At 36.0% G+C, this 14,762-nt stretch overlaps 1 long non-coding RNA gene across 1 annotated transcript in view; it reads left to right on the top strand.

Annotated features, from left to right (window-relative positions):
• Positions 1-14,762, top strand: part of LOC132669504 (uncharacterized) — a 194,318-nt gene that overhangs the window by 39,118 nt on the left and 140,438 nt on the right. Inside the window, exon 2 of the long non-coding RNA XR_009606126.2 lies at positions 9,059-9,094. This is a non-coding gene — a long non-coding RNA (uncharacterized LOC132669504). The remainder of the gene's footprint in view (positions 1-9,058; positions 9,095-14,762) is intronic.

Genomic DNA, 14,762 nt, shown 5'->3' on the forward strand with positions numbered 1-14,762 from the left:
GTTTATTCTCTTAATTAAAAGTTATTCCTAAGGAAACCTAATTGCAGTGGAATTAATTGGTTTTCATGGAGTCCACGTATCTTCTGGGTCTGTGAGTTCCACCCCTCCCTGCCCAGTTATGTCAGATGACATTCTACCCAAAGTTTTCTGAAGTTTCAAAATCACTGTGTGAAACACTCATATGATATAAAATTATTAAATCTGTGTGTTATCTTAAGCCAGAGGGTTGCTCTATGCTTTAGTAGTAAAGAAACAAGCCACCATACTGCTCAACATCCTTCCTTTCCAATAAACTGATTTGTTCCTGGACTTCCATATTACTTCTCCTTGCTTTACAGAAAAAGTGTTCCTCGTTTCCAGGGTTAGTTCCTTTGTTCTTGATTGAATTCATTCTTGCTATTGATTGGGTTCATTACTATCCTCTGTTCCATATTGCTATCCACAATTTATTACCCAATTTATAACTAATTTCTTTTTCTACACTGGATTTTCTTCGGGCAACAAGTATATCAAAGTCTCCCATATTTCAAATGTAAACAAAGTAACAAAAACTCATTCCCAGGCCTTCTCTGCCAAATTGACACCTCATATCTCTTCTTTATTAAAGTTTTTGAAAGACTGTTTTAAATTGCTGTCTTCATTTCTTAACCACCCATTAAAATGTTTCTTTATGGTGTCTTCCACATTTTACTGAAACTACTGTTTCAGAGGTCATCAGTAATGTACTGTTTGCCATTTTTAGTCATTCTACATGGGCTCAGCTTTCCCAAGTTTTCTGCTGTATTCCACCACTGTTGAACACTCTTCATTCTTTAAACTTTTTCTCCATTGATTTCCTGACATTGTTCCTTACTAATTTTTATCACATTTCTTATATTCTGATCAAAGAAAGATTGTTTTCTTCTTCTTAATTTTAAAGATTTGTAATTTTCAACCTATTATCTTTCTCCTTATTAGTCTATATCACTGTTTCTGCTTCCTTTGATTAACCTTCAAAAAGCTATGTAATCTTTCCCTGTATTTCTGGTCTAGGTCTTTTTATTGTTCAACATATATTAACACCTTTTCTTGGTTTCTGGGCAATAACTATCAACTTTACATGTCTTTCCTGAAATTCTAACTCTTATTTCCAAGAATTTGCGTGATGTCTCAAAGCCAAATTAAACTTTATCTAGTAGGGCTGGTACTTCATCTTCCCAGTAACAGATACAAGGTACCTCACTTACGTTTGACACTTTCATCGCCTTCATCCACACTCTGGCAAATTAATAGGTTCTGTTCTGAATGGTGCTTCATGAGTGTATTATTTTCAATTGTTTCTCCTGCAGGTAGTGATGTCATCTCACACCTGGAGTATTCCAGTAACTTTCTAATTCGTTATCTGTCTTTAGCCTTCAATATACTACTCCACCTTTTATGCTTGATAAAAAACTTAGATAACCACCTGTGGCCTATTAAAATATAGTCACATTTCCTACTGTGGTGTTCATAGGTTGCCAGAACTGATGTAAATCTGCTTGTATAGACCAGCTCCCAATGCATTCTTCCATTAAGCTAGCTTTTAGCCATTTTCTAAGTATACCATGTACTTTTGTGCCCTCATGCTCTTTGTCCTTATGAACTTGGAATACCTTTTCCCTACTTTCTTTCCTGTCGCTGAAAACTAGTTACTCCTCAAAGGGTTACATGAGTTTATTCCACTTTGCATGATTGGTTGTCTGTCTCTCTTTCTATAGTTTTGTCTCCCTTTCTATTTTGTAAATATTTCTAGAGCAGAAATAATTTTATTCCCACTTGTTTCCTTCACTTCATCCCATACCACATATGTAATACACAAACTCTTTCTTTTGTACACAAAGAGTATTAATGAAAAATTTCTGGGGGGTTACTATGAAGTTAAGAGATTCATAGACTCATGAAAGTCAGTTTGGCACTTCAGTGTCTCACTTTTTCATGCAGGAATTGTTTTACATTGAACAAAGTGTAGTTTGGCAAAAAAAAAAAAAAAAGGGTTAGTCATTAAAAAGGATCTATTCATCAGCTGTCTTTTCAAGAGCTGTCTAAAGTGCTTGATATTCACACGTAAACTGGCCTTCACTGCTCAGGGCTCTTAACCTAGATACTTCATCAAGACCATTTCTTTCAGAATGTATATGGGGCGCCTGGGTGGTTCAGTTGGTTAAACTCTGACTTTGGCTCCGGTCACAATCTCACAGTTTGTGGATTTGAGCCCCACATCCAACTCTCTGCTGTCGGCACAGAGTCTGCTTCGGATTCTCTATCTGCCTCTCTAGCTGCCCTTTTCCCGCTGGCACTTGCTCACAAGCTCTCTCTCTGTCAAAAAATAAACACTAAAAAAAAAAAAAAAAAAATTAGAGCCTGCAGCTGATATTTCTTGATGAACTTAACTACCAGATCTCTGAAACTTGGTGAGTGGTTGCCATTGCTGCTAATTCTTTGCTAGCAAGTGGTGAAAGTGAGTGTAGGGTATTTGGAAAGGCAACAACGGAAAGATTATTGAACAGAATATTTACCAAATGTCAGAAAAGCTTTTGCAAACATAAAGCTAAAAGTGAATAAAATTCAAACCTACCTGTAAATCCAACAGAGCCGTTACTAATAAAACCTCATATGTATCACCTCAGAATATGTTTATCCAAAAAGCCTTTGGAACTTTTAATTTAGTTCTTCACGTATTTTCTTAAGACATGACATAGAAAAATCTGAATATATAGATGAATAAAAAACTGAACAAATCTGTTTTTTAGTCATCAGACAGTAAAGCTTTTTTTTTTTTTAAAGTTTTTATTTAAATTTCGGTTAATACAGTGTCATATTAGTTTCAGGTACAATATAGTGATTCAACACTTCATACACACGCGGTGCTCATCACAAGTGCCCTCCTTAATCCCCATTACCTGTTTAACTCATCTCCCACCCATCTCCCCTCTGGTAACCCTCAGCTTGTTCACTATACTTGCATAGTCTTTTCTTGATTTGCCTCTCTTTTTTTTCCCCCTTTGCTCATTTGTTTTGTTTCTTAAATTCCACATATGAATGAAATCATGGCATTTGTCTTTCTCTGACTTATTTCGCTTAGCAGTATACTCTCCGGTTCCATCCATTTCGTTGCAAATGGCACTATTTCATTCTTTTAATGGCTGAGTAATATTTCATTCTATATATACCATTTCTTCTTTATCCATTCATCAGTCAATAGGCACTTGGGCTGTTGCCATATTTTGGTTCTTTGGATAATGCTGCTGTAAACATCAGGGGACATGTATCTCTTTGGATTAGTATTTTTGTATTCTTTGGGTAAATACCTAGTAGTGCAATTGAAAAGTAAAACTTTATATATCTGCACACATTTTTTTAAACAAAAATGGGAGCTTACACTGAATTTGCATTTTTAGTTAACATATTTTCAACATCTTCCTACACCATTAATCTAATTACAGTGATTTACTCTAGTGAATCCACAAATGGTCAGTATTTAAAATTTTTCTCATGTAAATTGTCTTCTAAAAGCATTGTGAATTTAGTAGAGTGTATTTGGGAGGACAAAAGCGTCAGGGGGAGAGGGAGGATTTCAGAGGGCACACTAAATCCTGGTCCTCCCAGGGCGTATTTCTAGCTCCAGTATCCTTGACTCACACTTCTACCAAAAAGGAAAAAATGTATAAATATATTCAGCCTGAACATTCTACTGATTTAAAGTTCTTTGATGGCTCAAAGCACAGTTCCAGACATCAGAAATGAAATTTCAATCTGTGCCAGTTAAAAGTTGAATAACTGTATTTCATTATTAATATCAATAATATTTTATTCATTACACATACCAAAGAGATCAGAGTTCATTCATTCTTTCATTCATTAAACACAGCTATGACAGCCTTGCCGTGTCCCTCGAATGGGAGGAAAAGAGAGAAATGAATGTCATCACTTTTAGTGTCTGAAGTAGGAAGTGGAAGCTATTTGGGTGGTCAAGTGATGCAGTGCAAGTAACTTTTACAGTTTCTCTTTTGGTGCCCAACTGGTCAGAATTGCTTTAGCAATTTATCTAATAAATATTTATCTAATTATTTATTTACTACCTGCTGTTTATCTAATAAGGCTGTTTTGCTTTGTGTGCTCCAAACTGCCTTGTGTGTCCTGCCTCCACACCTTTGGTCTTGGTCTTTCCTCACAGAAAAGGAAAAGTACATGCTGGCAGTGAAGACTTGACTGTTAAATTTTCCCTTGTTCTCTTCTTGAGAATTTTTCAAATGACATTCCAAGGTTTGCTCTTTACATGGAATAGATATTTTGCAGGGGAAGTAAAACAACTTATATGCTTAAAGAAAATCTAACAACTCTGGGTAATCCCTATTTAAGTAATTTTGATGGGGTTCACAACGGTGGGATTTAAATACATTGATATGAGTAACGTGGGGGCTCCTCAAGCTAGATTTGGCACCCTGTTGTACACATTGCTGGAACTTCATACTACTCATTTTTAGAATTATCCCAATTATAACTTAACTATTTGATTCTTCTATCACCCAGAGACTCTAAGTTTCTTAAAGTCAGAAACCATGTTCATCTTACTCAGTTCTATATTCCAAAGTGAAACAGTTTGTGGCACAAAGTAGGGACTACAAAATATAGGTTGAATGAATAAATAAGTGAATAGATCTTTAAAAGCAGGATAGAATATGTAGTATTTTTTAGGTATATCTGACCAAAGAACCCTTCTTTTGTGGATTATGTACTAATGTTTCATCCTATTTGTTTTTCTACTTGGATCCCCTGCAGGCAATTCATGGGCATAAAGTCCAAATTAAGATCATCTTGTCTAGAGTATATAGTTGTTCTCTTTTGTTCTGTATGTCGGAAGTGCTCTCACCATTGTTGCAGGAGTCCACATAAAACTGGAGGATGATCCTTAACTTTTCTTACTCTCATTCACATTCCATCAGCTCCCAGCCCTTTTTGCTTCTATCCTCATTTTTCAGCCCTATTATTAAGACCCCAGTCCAAGCCAGGAAAATTTATCTCTGACAGTAGTCTCATAACTGGTTTCCTTGCTACCCTGCAATCACTTATTGCATGATAACAGCGTTTTTATTGTATCAATATCTTATTTAAAGTATTTTTGTGACTTTAACAAAATTGTGTAGATCTCTGCTTACCTCTTGATTTTGCCGTTTTATTCCCTAAGTTACTCTACTCTCTAGTTGTATTGAATGTTTTGGTTCCCCCAAACCAGCGTGATTTCAGGGCTGTTTTGGTTCCCCCAAACCAGCGTGATTTCAGTATAAGATCTCACATCTGTGCACTGCATGATGCCAAGACTGTTCTGTGAGTGCAGCCCCGTAGAGTTGTGCAGCATGACTTCTCTACCTGATCACTAACTTTTTTTTTTTTTCTTCTTAAATATCATGGAACCCTTTCTGACCCTTCTTGTTTCTTATTCTTGTGTTCTGGCTAGTCTTTCTGATTTCTGGGCTGTCTGTCATGACCACTTGATGATTGTTGGGCTGCCTTGCTTTATGTCTCCAGGTCTACTGGCATTTCTTCTGCCACAGCACTTCTCACAGTCTTCCTTCTTTCTTTCTTTCTTTCTTTCTTTCTTTCTTTCTTTCTTTCCACCCCCTCTCTCTTTCCCTCCCTCCCTCCCTCTTTCTTTTCTTTGCTCTTTTCCTTTGGTTTTCTCTCTTTCTTTTTTTCTTTCTTTTTCTCCCCCTCCCCTCCTCTCCTCCTCCCCCCCTCTCTCTCCCCTCTCTCCCTCCTAACTAGACTGAAAGAACTGTGGAAGCAAGACCTTTTGTAGTGCATTACAGTTGGATGTTCACCATCTAGTCTGTGTCTAGCAGGGCCTGTATCCTCCTCAGAGTCTTTGTCTTTGCTATTTACCTTGCCTACAATGCTCTTTCCTAGGTGTCCTCCAAGCTCTCTCCTTTACCTCCTTCAGGTGTTTACTCAAGTATTACCTTCTTTTTTTTTTAAATTTTTTTTTTAACGTTTATTTATTTTTGAGACAGAGAGAGACAGAGCATGAACAGGGGAGGGGCAGAGAGAGAGGGAGACACAGAATCTGAAACAGGCTTCAGGCTCCGAGCCATCAGCCCAGAGCCTGACGCGGGGCTTGAACTCACGGACCGCGAGATCGTGACCTGAGTTGAAGTCGGACGCTTAACTGACTGAGCCACCCAGGCGCCCCTAAAAAAAATTTTTAATGTTTATTTCTGAGAGAGAGAGAGACAGACAGACAGACATTGCACGAACAGGGGAGGGGCAGAAAGAGAGGGAGACACAGAATCTGAAACAGGCTCCAGGCTCTGAGCTGTCAGCACAGAGCCCGACGTGGGGCTCGAACTCACGGACTGCGAGATCATGACCTGAGCCGAAGTCGGACGCCCAACCGACCGAGCCACCCAGGCGCCCCTCAAGTATTACCTTCTTAGGTCTCTGACTACGTTATGGTATCCCCTCCGCTGTCCTTGCTTATCTTCCTTTTTTTTTTTTTTATTTTGTCTCTCTTATGGACTATATATTGTGTCCATCCAGAATTCATATGCTGAAATCATAACCCCCAGTGTGATGGTATTAGGAGATGGAAGCTTTGGGAGGTAATTAGATCATGATGGTGGAGCTCTCAGGATTGAGATTAGTGCCCTTATAAGAAGAGACACAGGAGAGAGCATCTCCCTGTTTCTGCCTTGTGAAGATACATTGAGAATATGGCCATATGTAAATCAGAGGGCCTTTGCTAAGCACCTAGCCATGCCGGCACCCTAATCTCAGACTTCCAGCCTCCAGAACTATGAGAAATAAATATTTGTTGTTTAAGCCATCAGTTCGACAGTATTCTGTTACAGCAGTTGGGACTGACTAAGATAGTTTCTCTCTGGAGCTCATTGATATGGGGAAAGCTAAATTGTCAGGGGTCAGGGTAGCCAATTATGACAGTAAGCCAACATGAAAGGAACAACTACACCTTTAATCACTAACTGCTATAGTATAAGCAAGAAGCCAAACTGGTAAAAACATGGATTCCCTTCTCTTCCATTTTCCCATGGAAAGACGCACTGGTCAAGGGGCAGGTAGATTAACACAGATGTGGGGGTTGTTTCACAGTTGAGGGATAACTGAACAAAAGGTTCCTGCAGTTTTGTAGACCTGAGAGATGATGGGAGGGAGAAAGAGACTACGACTGGAAAAGTACTGAATACTGATTCAGAGTGGAGAAAAGTGTCTTTGAGTTTTCATAGTTAATTCCCATAAGGAGTTGTAGGCAGAGGAGCCTGGAGAAAGCCTCAGTTGAAGGCCCCCTAATAAAGAAGTCTTGAAATGAAGGTGCTTGGGCCAAGTATGTGGATATGCATAAGAGCATGGCTGGCCAAGAGGGCCTGAGACTTTGCAACTCCCTTCAGACTGCAGTGCACTGGCTGTACGCTGGGTCTGATGTGGGGAGGACAGCTTTTCCCCATCAGCCCTGCCAAATAAAGCGTTTATAATTGCCTATGATCAGGCCTGAAGAATCGCACCTAGGTTTTTAAGCAGGGGCCAGACTCCTCAGTCTCCCTAGAAGTTACCACTTTTTACATGCTATATGCTACAGTTACATATTTTAATTATTTTGTGTATCTTTCCATGAGAATATGAGCTTCATGAGGGCAGGCAAATTTTCTTGTTTGTTACTGTATTGCTAATGTATACAAAAGTACTTGGTGCATGATAAGTAACTAATAAATATTTGTTCATTGAATGGATTAGTTTTATTTCATATCTACATTTTTGTCTTCATAATTAAACTGTAAATTTCTTTGAGGATTGAGACCTTGCCACATATTTTTTTCTTTATGTGTATTCTTCTCATTTAAGCTAGATAGTTAGCTGTTAAAAATATTCTTCTCTAGATTTGTTTGTGGTTTTTACCCTTCATGTTAAGATAATACTTTTGGGGGACCTAGGAGGTCTATTGATTGAGTGTCGGATTCTGGATTTCGGCTCAGGTCATGATATCACAGTTCGTGGGTTCAAGCCCCACATCAGGCTCTGTGCTGACAGCTGTCTCTTTCTGCCCTTCCCCAGGTTGCGCGCGCGCTCTCTCTCTCTCTCTCTCTCTCTCTCTCTCTCTCTCTCTCTCAAAAACAAATAAACATTAAAAACAGATAACACGTTAGAATTATAATGGTTGAGTCTAATCCCCTCTTTTTTAAATTTCAAATGTTTTAAAACAGGTTCTATATATCTATCTCCCCAACTTTTCTCTCTTCCAAGTTAATTATCTCTATTTCCCTTAATTATTTATCCCATGACAGTGGGATTAAGATGATTAATTTTGTGTGTCAACTGGCTAGGGCATGGCACTCAAATATTTGGTTTGCTTAAGGGTATTTTTAGGTGATATTAACATTTCAGTCAGTAAACTTTGAATAAAGCAGATTACCATCCATATGTGGGTGAGGGTTTATCCATTCATTTGAAGGCCTTAAGAAAAAGACTGACCTTACCTAGGAAGAGAGAAATCTACCAGCAGACTGTCTTCAGACTAAAACTTTAACATAAACTCTTCCTTGGATCTCTAGCTTACCAGCACACTCTGCACATTTTGAGTTTGCACAATTGCATGATTGCATGAGCCAATTTCTTAAAATCTCTCTTTCTCTAGATACATATCTATCTATCTATCTATCTATCTATCTATCTATCTATCTATCTATATCTATAGATAGATAGATAGATATAGATATAAATATATACATCCCAGTGGTTTTGTTTTTCTGGGGAATTCTGACCAACACAAGAATACTGTCTTTTCACCATTTTGTTTATTGTCTTCTGGAACCACCACAGTTTATCAGTGTCCCACTTAATATATATGGCTCCCAAGCAGACACAGTGCTCCAAATATGTTCCTATCAGTGTAAGGAACTGGATATTATGGACTTCCTTGCTAAATTCCATCTTTGTGTAAATGTAATACAAGCGTGCATGACATTTGTTGGCTCATGTTAAATCTCTCATTGATTAAAAATATTATCTAACTCTAGCATCTGTTTTGTTCTAGGAATCGTGTTGGAAGCTGTGAATATAGACCTGTAAGGTATAGTCCCGTTCCTCAAAGGACATGGATATTTCTTTCCTATTTATAATCTTTGCTATCGTGTGTTTTCAAGGTCGACTTTTTAACCAGAAGTATTAGATTTATTTATGTTCTAGAATTCCTTCTTACTAAATTTGATGCATTGTTTCAACTCTTATAATGAAAAAAATACTGATGTTATCATGATTATATAATTCAATATTTGATTATTTCTCTAAATCAGTACATATCTTTTCTATGTCTGTATCCATTTTTTGACTCAAAATTGTGAATAAGGCTCACAACAGGTTCAAAAATGAGCCATGTAATTGTCATGGTTTGAGAATAATTGTTCAACTAACACATATCCACATAATTGACAAACATTCTCTCCACATATATCTTGTCCAAAAAGACATCAACAGAACACTGCATTAAATGCCTCATTGAAATGCAGATTCACTATGTCTATATAATTTAATTAATTTGGTATAATTTATTCTTAGTGAATTTAAAGTGGCTCTTGGTGATTACCACTTCCTTTTCTAGGTGTTCATGAGCCATCTGTCTAATTATATGTCTTGGAATTTTGCTGGTAATTGATGGAATGCTTTAAGATGTGTAATTTTTGTACGTATATTTTGATTTTACATAGAATTCAGTAAAATATATCATTTTTAGCATCTTTATGTATCATCTTCTATATCATTTTTTTTTCAGCATTTTTCCCAGTCTCCATAATCATCCATTGGGTTATAATTTTATGGGGAATGGGGACTGTCTTGAGGTACCCAAGGGCAGGGATGTGATTGTATTTCATAAATGATCACTTATTAGTCTACTTGAAGGGAACCCAGTAAGTTCTCTCTATCTGTTATTTCTGTTTTTCTGTTCATGTCACCTTTTTTTTTTTCATTTATTCTTTCTTCCTTTCTTTCTTTCTTTCTTCTTTCTTTTTTCTAGTTCAGAAGTAGATAATGGCTACTATCAACGACTCTCAAATTTATATCCTCTATGTTTCAATAAGTAGCCTATTTTAGATTGGAATCTCTTATTCCATATTTCATGTAGGAGGTGTTTTTATTTCTCTTGGTTAAGGTTTCCATGTCTGGATTAATCAGTGTTGTCAGGAGTTGGAAGTATATTGTATGAACGTGACTACATTATTAATATGTGGATAACAGGAAGTAGGATAGAATTTCTAGAACTAGAGGTGATACACAGATAACCTAGTAGGTATCCAATTACACATGGTATGAAATTTAGGTATTCAAGAATCAGAACCAAGGGCAGCCTGGATACATACGGCCTAGAATTGGAAAGCCAGTATCTGAGACTACTCCTTGTCTTTCCTGGGATATCAGATCTCTTATAATATGCATGTCTTACGGTCTTGCTGCTTTCAGAATACTTGCACACTTTGGCTACTTATGGCTTTGGCTTATCTCCATTATAAGTATGCAGATGGTTCAGACTTGCCATGGTGTTGATCCTGGCTGGACTTAAAATGACTCTTCATTTCTACTACGTACCTTTATCTGACTAGTTACTATTTCTGAGTCTCTTAGTTTAGATTCCTTTTTTTTTCTTAATGTTTATTCATTTCTGAGAGAGAGAGAGAGAGAGGGAGGAAGAAGAAGGAGAAGGAGAAGAAGGAGAACAAGACAGGGAGAGACAGAGAGAGAGCGGACAGAGAAGCTAAGTTGGGCTGCATGTCTCAAACTCAAGAACTGTGAGATCATGACTTGAGCCAAAGTTGGACACTTAACTGACTGAGCCACCCAGGTGCCTCACTTAGTTTATAGTCTTAAAGAGAGAATCTACTTAGTTACTAGTTGTCAGTGGATTGGCTGGTGTGTGTGTGTGTGTGTGTGTGTGTGTGTGTGTGTGTGTATGTATGTATATGTATGTATGTATGTTCTATCTGCCCACTGATGAGAACGGGACAAATGTAGGGGAAACACTGACCGATGTTTTTGCTTATGCAGAATATAATTTATCAATAGACACTTAAATTTGCTTCTTATTATAGGTAAACCCATGTAGTGCTTTTTGTATGTATTTGTTTTATCCTTACTAGTATAAAGACACATTTCCATATAGAATGTGAACGTTAACTACTTACACTTATTTGGTTTTTGGTTACTATGAAATAATTATCATCAAGTACTGGAATTAACTATTTTTATTTTTCCTAAAAATGTTTTGCACATGGCTGACAGAACTTTTTGTTATATTTAGTTATCTTGATAATCCTGTACTATACTATATATCTACTTAATCTCCTTGAATCTCGGTTTCCTTCTCAGTAAAATAGATACAGAGACACCTTTATGTGAATGATTTAGCATCTCATATTCATATAAAGATGTTTATAGTTATAATCCTTTCCCTTTCTCCTTCCTAGAGTGCATGCAGGAAAATGTATGTAGCTATGTTAGTTTCCTTTATATACTGTCCTCTTTTATTTCTATCTTGTTGTAGATGTTTATAATTTTATTATCAAAATTTATTTTTCAAATCTCCAATCCTTTTAAAAGACTGAAGTCATGGAATCACTCAGATCTCCTCTCTGAAATTTTTAAAATCTGCTTTCTAAAGTCCAAGGTACCTGTCAGACTGCACTGAGTGTTTCCTTTCCTGGCTATTTCAAGCACTAAGATGACAAGTTGACTTTCTCCCAATGTTCCTGTCACTTGAATTTCATGAACCAGTTCTTTTTTTTTTTTTTCTTGGTTAAAGTTAAGTCCAGAGAAATAGTCCCTCATTCCTTCATCAACTAGCTTAGAGATAAAATTTTTAGCAAAATGAGACTTCTAGCAGATGCCTGGTTCATTGACATCTTAGCTAGAGCCTGCCTATCTCTAGTTCATTCTCACATCAAAATTTTGTCTCTCACACCTTTAACCATTGGTATAGTATATTGCACTGTTTCTCAAATGGTGGTCTCAGAGGATGAAATTTAATAGGCCATGAATTCTCTGTAGAAATTTTGTGTGTTTTATTTTGATAAAAATCTAATACTTCATGTAATCACATTCTGGATTATTATTTCAATTACTTTCTACCCTTGCATACATATTTATGATTTCATAGATGTCAAGTGATCACCTAATGTGACATTATTTAATATTACTGTGCTGGTAAAATAAATATGGCTGCCATTAATATAGGATATCTTAATGTCAAAATGAGAACAATAATCTGTAAATTGTTGCTGAATTTTTTTATCTGGTATAAACTCATAATTTCTCATTTTTGCCAATTAAATTTGCAATTAAAGGATATTTTCTTTTTTGAAATAGTAACTTTTTAAAAATTCTAATACAGTTAACGTATGGTATTATTAGTTTCAGGTGTACAATATCATGATTCAACAATTCTATACATTATTCAGTGCTAATCATGTGTACTCTTAATCCCCTTCATCTTTTTCACTCATCCATTTCTTTCATCAATGTTTTATAGTTTTCATAGGTCAGGTCTTTTACCTCTTGGTTAAGTTTACTCCTGGGTATTTTATTATTTTTGATGGAATTTTAAGTGGGATTGTTTTCTTAATTTCTCTTTCTGCTACTTCATTATTAGTGTATAGCAATGTATCAGATTTCTGTAAATCCATTTTGTATCCTGCAGCCTTACTGAATTCATTGATTAGTTCTAGTAATGTTTGGGGGAGTCTTTAGGATTTTTTTTATATAGTGTCATGTCAATCAACAAATAGTGAAAGTTTTACTTCTTCCTTTCCAATTTGGGTTCCTTTTATTCCTTTTTGTTGTCTGTTTGCTGCATCTAGGACTTCCAGTACTGTGTTGAATAAAAGTGGTGAGAGTGGATATCTTTGTCTTGTTCTTGATCTTAGGGAAAATCTCAGTTTTTCATTGAGTTTGATGTTAGCTATGGGTTTTTCATATATGGCCTTTATTATATTGAGGTATGCTCCTTCTAAATTTACTTTGTGAAGGTTTTTATCATGAATGGGTATTGTACTTTGTCAAATGTTTTTTCTGTACCTGTAGAATGATCATAAGATCCTTATCCTTTCTTTTGTTGAAGTGAATGTATCATATTGATTGATTTGTGAATATTGAACCACGTTTGCATCCCAGGAGTAAATCCCACTTAACTGTGGTGAATAATTTTTTTAGCATATTGTTGGGCTTGGTTTGCTGATATTTTGTTGAGGACTTTTGCATATGTGTTCATATTTTATAGTGTCTTTATCTGGTTTTGATATTAGGTTCATGCTGGCCTCATAGAATGTATTTGGAAGCAGTCATTCCTCTTTTTTTTCCAAATAGTTTGAGAAGAATAAGTGTTAATTCTTTAAATATTTGGGAAGTTTCACCTTGGAGGCTCTCTGGTCCTAGACTTCTTTTGTTGGGAATTTTTTTATTACTGATTAAGTTTTATTGCTAGTACTCAGTCTGTTCAAATTTCTATTTCTTCCTGATTCACTTTTGAGAGGTTATATAATGTACCTATTTCATCTAGGTTATCCAATTTATTGGCATATCATTTTTCATAATATTCTCATATCATCCTTTGTATTTCTGTGGTGCTGGTTGTTATTTCTCCTCTGTCATTTCTGATTTTATTTGAATCCTCTCCCTCTAAAGTTTCATCAATTTTGTTGCTTTTTTCAAAGAATTGGATCCTGAATTCATGGATCTGTCCTATTGTTTTTTAGTTCCAATTTGTTTATTTCTGGTGAATCTTTATTATTTCCTTCCTTCTACTGATTGTGGGTTTTATTTGTTCTTCTTTTTATACATCCTTTAGGTGTAAGGGTAGGTTGTTTATATGAGATTTTTCTTGCTCCTTGAGGCAGACCTATATTGCTATAAACTTCCCTCTTAGAACAGCTTTTGCCAAAGATTTGGGATCTTTGGGTTTTTATTTTCATTTGTCTCCATGGATTTTTTTATTTCCTCTTTGATTCCTTGGTTTATGATTTCACTGTTTGGTAGCATGTTCTTTAACCTCCACGTATTTGTGTTCTTTCCAGACTGTGTGTGCGTGTGTGTGTGCGTGTACGTGTGCGTGTGGGTGGTTACTTTCTAGTTTCATGGCATTGTGGTCAGAAAAGATACATGGTATCACTTCAATCTTTTTGAATTTGTGGTGACTTGTTTTGTGGCCTAACATGTGATATATTCTGCAGAATGTTCCATGTGCACTTGAAAATAATGTGTATTCTGCTGTTTTAAGATGGAATGCTCTGAATATGTTAGATCCATTTGGCTCAGTATGTCATTCAAAGCCACTGTGTCCTTCTGATTTTTCTATTTATATAACTGGGGTGTTGAAGTCACCTACTCTTACTGTATTACTGTTGTTATTTATTTTATGTATGCTAATAGCTGCTTTATGTATTTAGGTGTTTCGTGTTGGGTGCATAAATATTTATAATTGTTATATCTTCTTGTTGGATTGTTCTATTTACGATTTGCTGGCTTTCTTTAGTGATACACTTGGATTCATCTCTCTTTATTTTTTACATATCCATTATTGGTTTTTGATATGTGATTACCTTTAGGTTTACATATAACATCATATGCATAGCAGTATGTATTAAGTTGATGATCACTTAAATCTGAACCCATTCTTTATTCCTTTCCCCTTATGTTTTGGGTATATATATCCTTTTATTTTGTGAATCCCTGACTGATTTTTATAGATATACTTA

This window comes from Panthera onca, chromosome B3 (assembly GCF_046562875.1).
Source record: "Panthera onca isolate mPanOnc1 chromosome B3, mPanOnc1 haplotype 2, whole genome shotgun sequence".
Taxonomy (NCBI): Eukaryota; Metazoa; Chordata; class Mammalia; order Carnivora; family Felidae; genus Panthera; species Panthera onca.